The sequence below is a fragment of the Furipterus horrens genome, unplaced genomic scaffold (assembly GCF_987537825.1).
Source record: "Furipterus horrens unplaced genomic scaffold, mFurHor1.1.pri manual_scaffold_17, whole genome shotgun sequence".
NCBI lineage: Eukaryota > Metazoa > Chordata > Mammalia > Chiroptera > Furipteridae > Furipterus > Furipterus horrens.
The window spans coordinates 16,892,081-16,906,678 of record NW_028327187.1 but is presented as its reverse complement, the minus strand read 5'-3'; the positions used below and the strand labels follow the sequence as shown (position 1 = coordinate 16,906,678).

Here is a 14,598-nt window from a genome sequence, read left to right as displayed (position 1 = left end):
AAGTTCCAAAAAAAAAAAAAAAAAACACACCAATAACACCTACATTAGTTCCTATCTATATCGCAGTTCACTTATCACAGCCTCAGTGTATCACGCGATTTTAAAAAATATTATAATTAATTACTTATTGTAGATTTTTTGCTATATTGCAGGATTTAGCAGTACTGTATACATATGTTGTTAAAGTTACATAGGTTTATGAGTGTAGAATATGTTTAATAGCATAAGTACTATGTGGCGCTGTGTTTGGAGTTTTAGACAGCCATGATCCTGTGGGTCTGGTATCAACGGACCCTAAAGCGGTGTCTGGACAAAGCTGGTAAAAACACAGGTCGACTGGAGTGCTTCCTCACAGTGCTGTGAAGTTATGACCTATAATTTTAAATCTCATATAACATCCTTCCCTGCTCCCTTAATAGGATTCAAGATGACTTGGTATAAAACGTCACTTCTTTAACAAAAGTACTTTATGACTTCAATAAAATACTAGAGAATGGCATGATCCTTGGAATTCCTTTACAGAAACTGGTGATAGACAAGTTTGATGATGAGCAGATTTGGCAACAGCTGGAATTGCAAAATGAGCCAATTTTACAGTACTTTGCGAATGTGGTTAGCGAAATGATTAAGAATGAAGATATTAGTCTTCTCCCAGAGAGTGACGAGCAGGAGGGTGTTGAGGATGGCTCAGAGATGGAGGCTGATGACCAGGAGGATACATGGAGGAGGAGAAAGAGTCAGACCTGAACAGTGATGATCCTGAAGGGGATGAGACCACCAAATGCCCCAGCAAATCAGATCTGCAGGAAAGCCCAGTTTTCAGAGATGAGAAATCTGATCTTGACTTTGTTATCAGCAAATTGGAACAGCAGAGCAAGGTGCAAAGCAAAATGCCCAAGAAACCAAAAGTCCATAGTGGATGATAAATTCTTCAAGCTATCCAAAATGGAGACCTTTTTAGAAAACATGGAGAAAGAAGAGGAGCAAAATTATGATGCTGAGGAGGAAGAGATTAATTTATTTGAAAATGTTGATTCTGATGAAGATGAGGGAGGACTGTTTGGAAGTCAAACACAAAAACTTAAGGCAAGTAAAAGTTCAAGAAACCTGAAATACAAAGATTTCTTTGATCCAGTTGAAAGTGAAGAAGATGTAGCAAGTGTTCGTAATGAAGAACTGGGTTCAGAGGAAGAAGGGGAAGATAGTGCTGAAGGAGAAGAAAGCATGTCAGAAACGGATGAAGACAATGAACTTGAAGAAACTGAAGACAGTAAACAACACAAAGGAACTGTGAAAAGAGCTGCCTTTTCTTTGCCAGATGATAAAGAAACTGAAGTCACAAATATATTAAATGTGCAGAAAGACTCTGCTGAAGTTAAATCCTCCTTTGAAAAAAAGACAGAAAAAGATGAATGAAAAAATTGTGTCTTTAGAAAAAGAACTGTTGGGAAAAAAGCCTTGGTGGCTTCAAGGGGAAGTTACAGCACAGAAGCAACCAGAGAACAGCCTCCTGGAGGAGATGCCGCACTTTGACCACACAGTCCACATGGCACCTGTGATCATGGAGGAAACAACCCTTCCGCTAGAAGACATCATTAAGCAGAGGATAAAAAATCAGGCTTGGGATGACGTAGTGTGGAAAGAGAAACTGAAAGAGGATGAATTTGAATTAAAAAAGCGGATAACGTTAGACCATGAGAAGAGCAAGCTCAGCCTTGCTGAAATTTATGAACAGGAATGCATCAAACTTCGCCAGGAAAAAAAACAGCAGAAGAAGAAAACCCCGAGCATGAGGAGATTCAGAAGATGATGGATTCCCTCTTCTTGAAACTAGGTGCCCTCTTGAACTTTCATTTCATCCCCAAACCGCCCATTCCAGAGATTAAAGTTATTTTGAATCTGCTAGCCATAGCCATGGAGGAGGTCGCCCCCATGAGCATCAGCAATGCATCCCTCCTGGCCCCGGAGGAGGTGAAGGAAAAAAAATAAAGCTGGAGATATAAAAACTGCTGCTGAGAAAACAGCTACAGACTGGAAATGAGAAAGGAGGAAAAAGAAATATAGGAAGTGTATGAAAATAAAGGACAAGGAGAAGCAGAAGAAGCTGCTTGAAAAGAGCAACCCAGACCAGGCAGGGAAATACAGCAAGGCTGCCGCTGCAGAGAAGTAAAGACAGTTGACCAAAGAAGGCAGGGCTTCGCCCTTAAAGGATGAAGAGAAAGACAAAGCCTTGAAGTCATCTCAAACATTCTTTTCTAAACTACAAGATCAAGTAAAAATGCAAATCAGTGATGCAAAGAAGATGGAAAAGAAAAAGAAGAAAAGACAGGACATTTCTGTTCATAAATTAAAGTTGTAATATACCTTGACTGGAATATAAATATGAATACATAAGTTTACATTTTGTCATTGTTCTGTTTATAAATAAAGATTTTGGGAACTTAAAAAAAAACATAACTAGTGTTTATAAAAGTGTGGAAAAGGTTAATAAGGGACTGGGAATGGTTTATAAGTGTGTGGGAAGGGTTTATAAAGTCTTAAAATATATATAAATACTAAAATAAATATAAGGTTTCTACTTCATGGATTTTTCACCTAACGCGGGGGGTCTAGAATGTAATACCTGTGATAAGTGAGCAAATACTTTAGTGAAATTGAAGCAGTAATCAAAAAACTCCCAGCACACAAAAGCCCTGGACCAGATGGCTTCACAGGTGAATTTTACAAAACATTGAGGAAACAACTAACTCCTATTCTTCTCAAACCGTTCCAAAAAATACGAGAAGAGGAAAGACTCCCAAACTCTTTCTATGAAGCCATTATTACCCTAACTCCAAAACCAGGTCAAGACACAACAAAGAAAGAAAACTACAGACCAATATTGCTGATTAACATAGATGCTAAAATCCTCAACAAAATATTGGCAAATCGGTTCCAGCAGCACATTAGAAAGATCATACACCACAATCAAGTGGAATTCATCCCAGGGATGCAAGGCTGGTTTAATATTCACAAATCAATAAACGTAATACACCACATAAACAAAGCGAAAGACAAAAACCACATGATCATATTAATAGATGCTGAAAAAGCATTTTATAAAGTACAACACCCATTTATGATGAAAACACTCTGCAAAATGGGAATAGAGGGAGCATACCTCAACATAACAAAGGCCATATATGAAAAACCTGAAGCCAACATCATACACAATGGGCAAAAACTGAAAGCATTCCCCCTTAGATCAGGAACAAGACAAGGGTGTCCACTCTCCCCACTCTTATTCAACATAAACTTGGAAGTTCTAGCCACAGCAATCAGAAAAGAAAGAGAAATAAAAGGTATCCAAATTGGAAAAGAGGAAGTAAAACTGTCATTATTTGCAAATGACATGACAGTGTACCCAGAAAACACTATAGACTCCACAAAAAAAACTACTTGACCTAATAAGTGAATTTGGCAAAATAGCAGGGTAAAAAAGTGAATATTCAGAAATTGAAGACATTTCTGTACACCAACAATAAAATATCAGAGATAGCAACTAAAAAAACAAAATTCCATTTACTATAGCAACAAGAAAAAATAAAGTACCTAGGAGTACACTTAACCAAAGAGATAAAAGACCTGTACTCTGAAAACTACATAACATTGAAAAAATAAATTAAGGAAGATACAAATAAATGGAAGCATATACCATATTCACAGATGGGAAGAATCAACATCATTAAAATGTCTATCCTACCCAAAGCAATTTATATATTCAATGCAATCCCTATTAAAATAGCAACGACATATTTCTCAGACCTAGAACAAATACTTCAAAAATGTATATGGAACCAAAAAAAGACCCCGAATAGCCACAGAAATCTTGAGGAAGAAGAGCACAGTAGGAGGAATCACAATACCTGATACCAAAGTATACTACAAGGCCACGGTAATCAAAACAGTCTGGTACTTGCGTAAGAACAGGCATATAGATCAATGGAACAGAATGGAGAGCCGAGAAATAAACCCAAGTCTATATGGTCAACTGATATTCACAAAGGGTAAAGGAACATAAAATGGAATAAAAAGAGCCTCTGAAACAAATGGTGTTGGGAGAACTGGATAGGGACATGCAAGAAAATGAAACTAGACCAACTTACACTATACACCAGAAAAAACTCAAGATGGATCAAAGACTTAAATGTAAGCTATGACACCATAAAAGTCCTAGACGAAAACACAGGCAGAGAAATTTCAGATATCCCATGTAGCAATATTTTCACTGATATATCTCCTAAGGTAAGGGAAATAAAGGAAAGAATAAACAAATGGGACTACATCAAATTGAAGAGTTTCTGCTCAGCAAAATAAAACATCAGCAAGGTGAAAAGGAAACCAACCACATGAAAAAATATATCTGCCAATGATACCTCAGACAAGAGATTGATCTCCAAAATATATAAAGAACTTATACAACTCAACACCAAGAAGACAGACAACCCAATTAAAAAATGGGCAAAGGACCTGAACAAACCCTTCTCCAAAAAGGATATACAGAGGGTCCATAGGCATATGAAAAAACGTTCAATGTCACTAGCCATCAGAGAGATGCAAAGAAAAACCACAATGAGATGGCACCTCATTCCAGTCAGAATGGCTGTCATCAACAAATCAACAAATAACAAGTGCTGGCAAGGATGTGGAGAAACGGGAACCCTAGTGCACTGCTGGTGGGAATGCAGTGTGGTGCAGCCACTATGGAAAACAGTATGGAATTTCCTCAAAAAACTAAAAATGGAGCTGCCTTTTGAACCAGAAATTCCATTGCTAGAGTTGTATCCAAAGAATTCTGAAAAACCAATTCAAAAGAACCTGTGCACCCGTATGTTCACAGCAGCACTATTTATAATAGCCAAGTGCTGTAAACAACCTAGGTTCCCATCTGTAGATGAGTGGATCAAAAAACTGTGGTACATTTACACAATGCAGTACTATGTAGCAGAAAGAAAGAAGAAACTTCTACCATTTGCAACAACATGGATGGAACTAGAGAGAATTATGCTTATGACATACAGGCAAGAAGAATGTCAAATGCCTTGCAACTAGATGTCTTTCCTATAGGACAGTCTTGCAGACTTAGAGACTGGTTTTTGGGTTATGTTGCATAAATTAACATGTATGTTCTGTTTTCATAGGGCATAAGCCTATGATCTCATTACCTGAGTGGTTGTCCGCATATATAGGCCTCACTCAATCCTGTCTGCATTGCTGCCTCTTTAGATTCAATGGTTTGGCTGAACTAGGTGGCTGGGTTGGTGAAGTATGGGGTGGTCTGTGGGCTTCACTTTAAAACTGGTTTTTCTTTTCTATCCTAATGGCTTGGACAGAAAGATCCCAGGGGTCTGAGAGAGGGGAAACCTAAAATATTCCCCTAAACCCAAACTAAGTATAGTGAGCAAAAGGGTTTTGGACAGACATGACGTGCCTTGCACATCTTCCTCCAAAGAAGCCCTTTTTTCCCCCACAATGTGGGACATTAAAAAATTAATACCTGTCTTCCGTCACCTAGTGGTTATGGATTGAATGATGTCTTTTAACCTGTTGCCAAATCTGTTGCCACCAGAATATAACAAGGATGCCAGCCTGTTGAACCAAGTACACCGCTGTCCTGGGACAGCCAACGGACCTGGAGTCTGAAAGATCCTTCCCCATGTGGAAAGGCCACCCTCCCCTCCACACCCCTACTCTTATTAGGAATTTCTGGACCCAAGGGTAGGTAGGACAATGACCATGTCCAGCTTGAATTAGCTAGAGGAGCATGAGTCCTTTGCCCATTGTTCTTTATAAGATTATTAAAAGGTCTTAAGACAGAGAGAGGGGAATTGTTATTTTTTAATGTTATAAAAAATTAATTAATTAAAAAAAAAAAGACTAATATAGGAAAGGGTGAAGCTGGGGAACTTACATGCATGCCCCATGGACATGAACTAAGAGGGGTGGGGTTGCTGGGGGAGGGCAGGTGCTGGGCAGAAAGGAGCAAAGGGGAAAGAATTGGAGTTAATGTAACAATATAATCAATAAATATACTTGAAAAAAAGACAAATATCATATAATTTCACTTATATTGGAACCAAAAGAACAAAATAAATGAACAAGTAAAATAGAAGCAGTCTCAAATACAGAGAAAATTCTCATGGTTAGCAGGTAGATGGGGAATTGGGTGGCTGAATCAAAAAGGTGAGGAAATTAAGATGTAAAAATTGGTAGTTACAAACTAATCATGGGATTGTAAAGAAGAGTGTATCGAATATATTCAATAATATTGTAATAACTACGTATGGTGCCAGACGGGTACTTGAAATATTTTGGAGATCACCTTGTAAAGTATATGATTGATCACTATGCTGTTCAACTGAGATTATCACAAAATAATATTGAATGTAAACTGTACTTGAAAAATAAAATAAGTATATTAGTGTGGTCCTGACCTAATCAGGTGAGATTTTAAATCTGAGTATAGAGGTAAGAGATGGAAGAAATCAGAGATTCAACAATTAGATTCGACACAAAAAGTCTATACTGCAAACTTAAAAATGGAGAGAAAAAAATGGGGTGGCTTCTAGGAGCTGAGAGTGGCCCCCGTTTGACAGCCAGCAAGAAAACAGGGACCTCAATCATATGACCACTGAATTTTGCCAAGACCTGAATAAATTTGGAAGAGAATCTTAAGCCTCAAATAAGATTGTGGCCCCAGTCCAAACCCTGATTTCAGCATTCATAAGACTCTTAGTAGAGTACCCAACTATTACATCCTCAAACTCCTTATCCTGAGAAACTGTGAGCTAATGATTTTGCTACTTTATGCTGATAAGTTTGTTTTTATTATCTATGTAGTAATAGAAAACTTATATAGATTGTTTTATCTTTATTTTCATATCTCAGCCTAAGTTCTCTCTCAGGAACAGTGATTATAATTACATTTTTTTTCTCAAGTAATGATCTTTAGTGTTTGAAAACCTTCCACTATAAACTTTTAGTCATCCTCTTCTCTGATTACATTCTTTCCTGTGTACTCTACTTTTATAACAATAGTTTCACTGTATTCTCTACTTATAAGTCCCCTCAACATTTTTTCAATATCTCCAAGTTCCAATCTTAACCTTCAATAAAGATTGGATTCTAATGTCATCTCTTTCAAAACAACTGTCATTGATCCACGGCAGTTTTCACAATCTGTCCCTTCTTTATACACCCAGAGAAGTACCCTAAACCTCTCATGAGTTTCTCATGTTCTTTATTGTATCCTAGCTGCTTATATGTTTGATCTTCTTTACAATGAGGAGGCATCACTGTAGCACAAATGAAGGAGACCCCAAAAACTCTGGAATTTATTTATAAAAATTGTATGTTTATTCTTGCATGTTTAAACTTCAGTCACCTTCAAAATAGTCTCCATTTGATGCAATACACCTATCAAGATGCTTTTCCCACTGCTCAAAGCAGTTTTTGAACTCATTGAATTTGATGCCTTTTAATTCTCATTTAATTATTTAATTATTTAATTATTTATTTATTTATTTATTTGTTTGTTTAGTTATTGTTTTTCTACTACGGTTGTCCCACTTTTTCCCTCATTGCTTCCCCCAACCCAGCTCACCCCTTTTCCCACAGTCAATCCCCACCCCATTGTCCATGTCCATGGGTGATTTATACTAGTTCCTTGACTAGACCCTTCCCTTACTACCGTCTTTCTCTCCCAACCCTTCTCCTCCCTGGTAATTGTTAGTCTGCTTATTGTTTACATGCCTCTAGTTCAATTTTTCTCTTTTGTTTGTGTTGTTCATTAGTTTCCTGTATTAGGTGATATCACATGGTATTTGTTTTTCATTGCCTGACTTATTTCGCTAAGCATAATTCTCTCTAGTTCCATCCATGTTGTTGCAAATGATAGGAGTTTGTTCTTTCTTTCTGCTGCATAGTATTCCATTGTGTAAATGTACCACAGTTTTTTGATCCACTCATCTAGAGATGGGCATTTAGGCTGTTTCTAGCACTTGACTATTGTAGATAGCACTGCAATGAACATAGGGGTGCATAGGTTATAAATCCTGAAACAGCAGTTCAGAAGAAATGCTTCTGTCATTTTTTGTTTCACCACTTCCACATTGGCAAGATGTTTCCATTTGAGGACTCCTTTTTCATACAGGGAAACAAAAGAATGTTTCTTGGTGTGATATTAGGTGAATAAGGAGGGTGGGGCACAGGGGTCATGCCATTTTTGGTCCACACATGCTGAACACTTAATGCAGTGTGGGCAGGTGTGCTTACAAATCACACATCATGGAATGGGCAACTATGTTAAAAGAACCTTCAAAACAATTTCACTGAATCCAAATGCAGCCTCTCACAACAATGCCAGCTGGTACACTGATACAGATGGGTTCCTAGAACACTTACCTAGCAGGGGAAGCCTGTACTACAAGGAGCATGCCATCCAAAGATAATTTTGACCTTTTGGGGGGTCCCCCCACATATATTGCTTTGCATATAGGAAGTAGCTTAGTGTTGGATGGATAAATAGATTGAGTTAGTGAATGCTGAGAGTTAGTCTCTCTCTCTCTCTCTCTATATATATATATATATATGTATATATCTTGGTAATTTAATTTTTTACCAGCATCATCCTCTGATCGTCTCTTGCTGATGCAGACTTTTTCACAGTTTACTCTCTTTTGCATACATTCCTGAGCAATAAACCTGAAAACACATTGCATGAAAAGTAATGTTAACCTAGTATTTCACTGTTTTAATTTAGCCTGGAAGAATTATTTGTTGCATGGGGGATAAGTCCATGCTCATTTTATAGGTCACACTATTCTCAAAAGAGTTCTAGAAATAAATATTTACCTCTCAGAGTGTGTGTATGATATGTATATGTATATATATATGTATATATGTCGTCCTCGTCGTCGTCGGCGGTGGCAGCCGTTCGTCTCGAGAGACGATGGCGTAGCTTCTTGAGAGTCTATCTGCACCGCCGAGAATGGCTGTGCAGTCCGACTCGGGAGTGACAATCCCTGCCACACTTGTTACAGGTGAAGGCAGATGGCCGTTGTTGCTGCTGTTGACGCTGCTTCTGCCTCGATCTTTTCTGGACTGCCTCCTCGTTGCGCGCAGCCTCTGCACGTGACGTACCTTGCCTGACCGCGAGCCTCCAGGCTAGGCGGTCGTCTGCTTGAACTTCCCATGTGTTGAGATTGATGGAGCATTGTGTCATGTCCTTTTTGCAGATGTCTTTGAACCGCAGTTTTGGGCGCCCTGTCATCCTCTTGCCTTCTGCTAGCTCGCCGTAGAGGAGGTCTTTGGGGATACGGCCTGCATCCATTCTTTTGACATGGCCGAGCCACCTGAGGCGTCTCTCGCTAAGAACTGCATGCAAACTGCTCATATTGGCTCGCTTCAGCACCTCGGTGTTGGGGACCTTATCCTGCCAGGCGACATGCAGGACGCGTCGCAGGCACCTCATGTGGAAGCTGTTGAGTTTCCTTTCGTGCCTTGCGTAGGTGGTCCACGTCTCGCTGCCATAGAGGAGAGTGCTGAGTACGCAGGCTTGGTAGATGCGCAGTCTGGTTTTCTCAGTGAGGCTGGAATTGTTCCACACTCGCCGGTTCAGTCTGGCCATAACTGTGGCTGCCCTGGCGATTCTCCGGTTGACCTCCAAGTCGACTGACAGAGAGCTCGAGATGGTGGACCCAAGGTAAGTGAAGTCGTATATATGTGATATGTATATATCATACACACACTTAGTCATATGCCACTTAATGACATGTATATGTTCTGAGAAATGCATCATTACGCAATTCCACTGTTCCACAAACATCATGAGAGTACTTACACAAACACAACTAGTTGGTATAGACTATTGCACACCTAAGCTATATGGCATACTATTGTTTTATATGTGGTCTGTCATTGACCAAAATGTTATACTGTGCATGACTAAATATATATCATACAGAAAAACATATGTTATCTGGGCTTGAAGAAACAATGAGAATAATCTGTTTCAGGTGTCATTATTTTGCTAGAAATGTGGAAACAGTTGGAAGTTCATAAACTTTAATAATGCTATAGGTAATTTATCAAGAAAGTTATTGTTATTATTGATCCAGTGAGAGTAAGAGGATGATTGGTATCAGTCATTATAATGAATTGTTTTGGAGTAATTAAAATGATAAGCTCTTGATATTTCTCACAATTGTGTGGTCATCCTACACAACTGTCTATAGATTGCCAATTGCTTCTAATACTAGATTATGGATTTCAATTGAGGATATTTTAGTTAATCATGATAGAATCCTTTGTATTTTGTAAAGATAATTTTGCCTATTGAATGACACTTATTATAATAATAGCATGAAAGGAGATGCTTCCTAAACAAAGCTACTTTAATTTATAATGTGTCTTTTCATGACTTTCCAGTTTTCTCTTGGTGGATGCTGTGCCCTCCCTCTTCTTCCTTTCATTAGCACTGTTCATCAAAAGCTTATATTCCTGAATATCCCTGTAAATATCAATAAAAGGAGGATTAAAGCCTCCAATTATTGATCAGTTACTATGTGTGACCTAAATATATGTGTATATGTGTGAATATGTATAAAGACATATACGGATATTTATTTAGTCTCTAAAACAATCCCAAACAACAATGTAGAAACTCAATATTTTAAATATGATAAATATAAAAATACGATAAAATCATAGACTACCACAATTGGAGGAAAATGGAAAACAATAAATGGAGGTAGAGAACTCTCAAAAACACTTTTTAAAAATATGAATCTCTGAAAGATTTAGCCACCTAAACTGAAGCATAGCTGTAAGTCAAAACCAAATCTTGCTGACCCCAAAATGTATATATTCACTCATGATACTAGATCAATTACTTCTTCCACAGAAAAGCCAATGGCAATCCTTCACTCTCATTTCATAAAATGTTTTTAATGATTAATTATTTTCCTTATTTTCTATTTCTCCTCCAATTTATGTTTTCTATGTTTATATATACTACCAATTTAAAATATTTATTGAGTGCTTATTTTGTGCCAAAGAATATATATCTGAACAAAATGACACAATCCTCTACCCTCATGGGACTTATAATCTGGTAGTAAACAGACAATAGATAAATAAAACACACACTGTATCAGGTGATTATAAGAACTATAAAGACAAATAAAATAAGGAAGGAGAGCACGGCTTTGGTCAAAGAAAGGCCTCAGTGATAAGATGAGACAATACAGCAGACACCTAGAAGACAATATAGTTGACATAATCCCCATGTAAGTAGGTAGGAGATTTGTGCAGACCTGTAGTTACAGAAGACTGAATGGCTCAAGTCCTGAGGTTTGAGGAAAATGGAATCAGTCAGGCTCCCTCACTTGGATGTCCAGTCATGAATGGCTTGGCAGTACTAGCTAGAAACCCATATGTGCAGAGCACTCACCATTATGTAACCAATGATGTCATACTCTGGCACACAGCTGGCTTTGTCTATGATTAGTACATAGGAAGATGGGACTTTGCACTGCACGGATAGCCCCTGCATCTGGAATAAAGACATGCCAGATATCCTGATGGCTTCGTGTATGTTCTTCCATCTGCCCGAATCCCAAGTGGACTTGTCTAGTCTCGAATGTTTGCAGAACATGAGGCAATGTCCAGTAGCCACAGTAGTAGATACATGTGTGGCTTGATTTCACTTCCAGGTCCACAAGTGCCTAAATACATAGTTCTCAGTAAGTATTTTTGATTTATGAAGTGACATTGTATTCAAGACAGAAAAGTCAGGTGCAGATTTTAGCATTTGATGGGGCACTTGGTATTCTGCTAGAATATGTTGGCTTTGATTCATGAACTGAGTTAGGCACAGCAGAGAGTGGCATGGATTCCTTGGACTTCATTTGTCCTTTTGGCCTGGTCTTTTTTTGTGTGTGTTGGGGGGAGGTGTATACAGGAGGGAAGCCTCATTCTTATTCTCTGAGTTGGCAGGCATATCCTGCATACTTTCAAATGACCTCTACTTTCATTCAGCAGCCACACCCCCATCTACTCAGCAAGAGGGTAAACATGTTGGAGTAGATTATTATATGGAGAATAAATATGGAGAATTTCTGAAAATAGATGAGTATAAATCTACAAGAGCTTTTACACTCATAGGCAATATTTATGGGTGTTTTAACATAAAATATTGCTGCTGCACTTTTGTTCATATACCCTTTTGTGAATCTAACTTTTACCAGTTGTTTAGGTTTTATTAGTAATCAATTTAACTGATAACCTGTTCAATTCTTCTTGCTGATGTGGTCTTAGTGGCATCTTGATTTTTTCAGCATTAAATAGAGTGGTCTTTACAAATATCACAGCCATACTCCTCTTTAAAAAGCTTGTGAGCTCATCTCATGCACCAGAGAATGTGGTTTGGGTTACCCAGGAGTTTCTTTTTCTGGTTTCCCATTTGTTTCTAACAGGAGTAGTAAGGAGAGTCATTACCATTATAGAACTTCAGCATAAAAATTAGCAAGCAAGGAGTCTAAGTAATATTAGAATTCAAACATGGTCAACATAGTTTTTAAGACATGTTTACCTTCTATGCCAGATTTTAAATCTTTTAAAACCTTGATAAACAAATGAAAAAATATTGTCTCAACTGTTTCCTTGCATTTTATTCTTCCCAGACATGTCCTTTACCTTTGAAACCTTTTTACTTATGGAATGGGAGAGAGATGAGTCAAATGATATATTGCAAAAACTGGGATAGTTACTTTGTATAAGGTCTCACATTCTTGTTTTGACTTTGCTTCCTTATGATATCATTGAACTTGTATCTTTATCCTCCATATTTGTTACATATGGAAATTACCTCTAGAAGTTAGATTAGATTCGGGCATGATATTTTTAGTAAGAATATATCATAGATGGTACTGTGGTCCTCATATTGCATCAAAACAGGCACACAATGATCAATTGTCCCAATTTTATTGAAGACCCAATGATCTCTCAATTGTTAAATTTCCCAAGTTGCCATGTAATGGTTTTAACATTGTTATCTGAATCAACTGTGTCTTTTAGGATTGCAAAATCACAGTTTTCTAATTGCATTGTTCCTTCTGTATTTATTAGTTAGGCTTGTTCTGTAAAGAATAGCTTATGTACATCAATTAGGATGATTTAGTTACTCTGAGATGGAGTTCATAGAGAAAAGGCTTGATAAATAGCTCTTTCCTTTTATTTGCCAAATTTGAGAATAAGAAGAATCTCTAATGGTTTCGAGTGAGGGTTTTATATTAAATGTAATGTATATTTAAACAAAATAGTAAGCATTGCAAGAATCTACTTGAATTTTTTTTCTAGAAAAATTACATTATTGATGAATTCTATAAACAGGAGTAGTTGATCACATAAACAGTAAAACAGGAAGTCTGTTACATCTATCAAGCTATCCTTGTTTTTAGGGAATATCAGGAGTGTACCATGTCTCCACAGGCCCTCTGTCTCATCTAAACATGTCTACATATACTGTGAAGACTGAGTCATATGTGGCACTTTTCACAAGGGGTCATCCAAGGGCTGTAGAAGTCTGAGGCCTGGGTTAGATAAAGGCTTCACTAGTTGGCTCAAGAGTCCACTCATTATTCTTCACCATATTGCTAGTGAAAAAACAATAAAGAACTGTTTTCAACTGGGTGTTGAAAACAATTTATGCTGGCAATGATACCAGTATTTGTATATTTGTATATTTGATACCAGTATTAAATAAATCAGTCTGTTAGTTGCAATGGGGGGTGGTAAATAATGTTATATATTTTCTCTAAATTAAAGGCCTATTTTTTTCAGGGGGTACTTTTAGTAAGTTAGATAGGCAACCAGACAGACAGATACATACATACATACATGCATATATCTTGGATACATAGACAGCTACACTCTCACATACATATAAAATTAGCAATATAAACTACAAAATAATACGTGTTTTGGAGGAGATACCATATATCATGGAAATTAAAAACTAAAAAGAAATGTTTTTTCATTCATTATCTTCATGTGCACAGAAAGCTTCATGGATAATATGGTATTAGAGTTTGAAACTGAAGGATGTATATATCTGATATGACTTGGAAAATGATTCATTATGAGATTTAAAGGAAAAATCAAGTAAGATTCCAAGGTTTCTGGCCTGAGTGACTGTGTTGATAGCAGTATCATTTCATGAGATAGGAATCCAGGAGTTACAGCTATTCAGGTGAGTGGCGATGATGGTGGGGGAGTTGATAGGGAATTCAGTTTTGAAAGCAAAAATAACTGGGCAACTTGTACATAATTCCTTCTGCTTTATCTTCCAGTCTGATACTCTATCTACTGCTACCATTCATTTATTCAGAGAATATTTATTGAGTTTCAATTATGTACAAGGAATTGTACTGACTGCTACAGCTGCAAAAATGAATGAGACAAAAAATTTTGTCTATAGAGAGCTGATGAGATAATCTACTGGGGGGAGTTGAGTACTCAAATATATGATTAATTTCAGTTTTTATTTAATTTTTATTC

The 14,598-nt window shown here is 37.4% G+C and overlaps 1 pseudogene; it reads left to right on the top strand.

Moving 5' to 3' along the window:
• The first annotated feature begins 264 nt into the window (after positions 1-264).
• On the top strand, positions 265-2,369 carry LOC149990592 (U3 small nucleolar ribonucleoprotein MPP10-like; annotated as a pseudogene).
• The last annotated feature ends 12,229 nt before the right edge of the window (positions 2,370-14,598 follow it).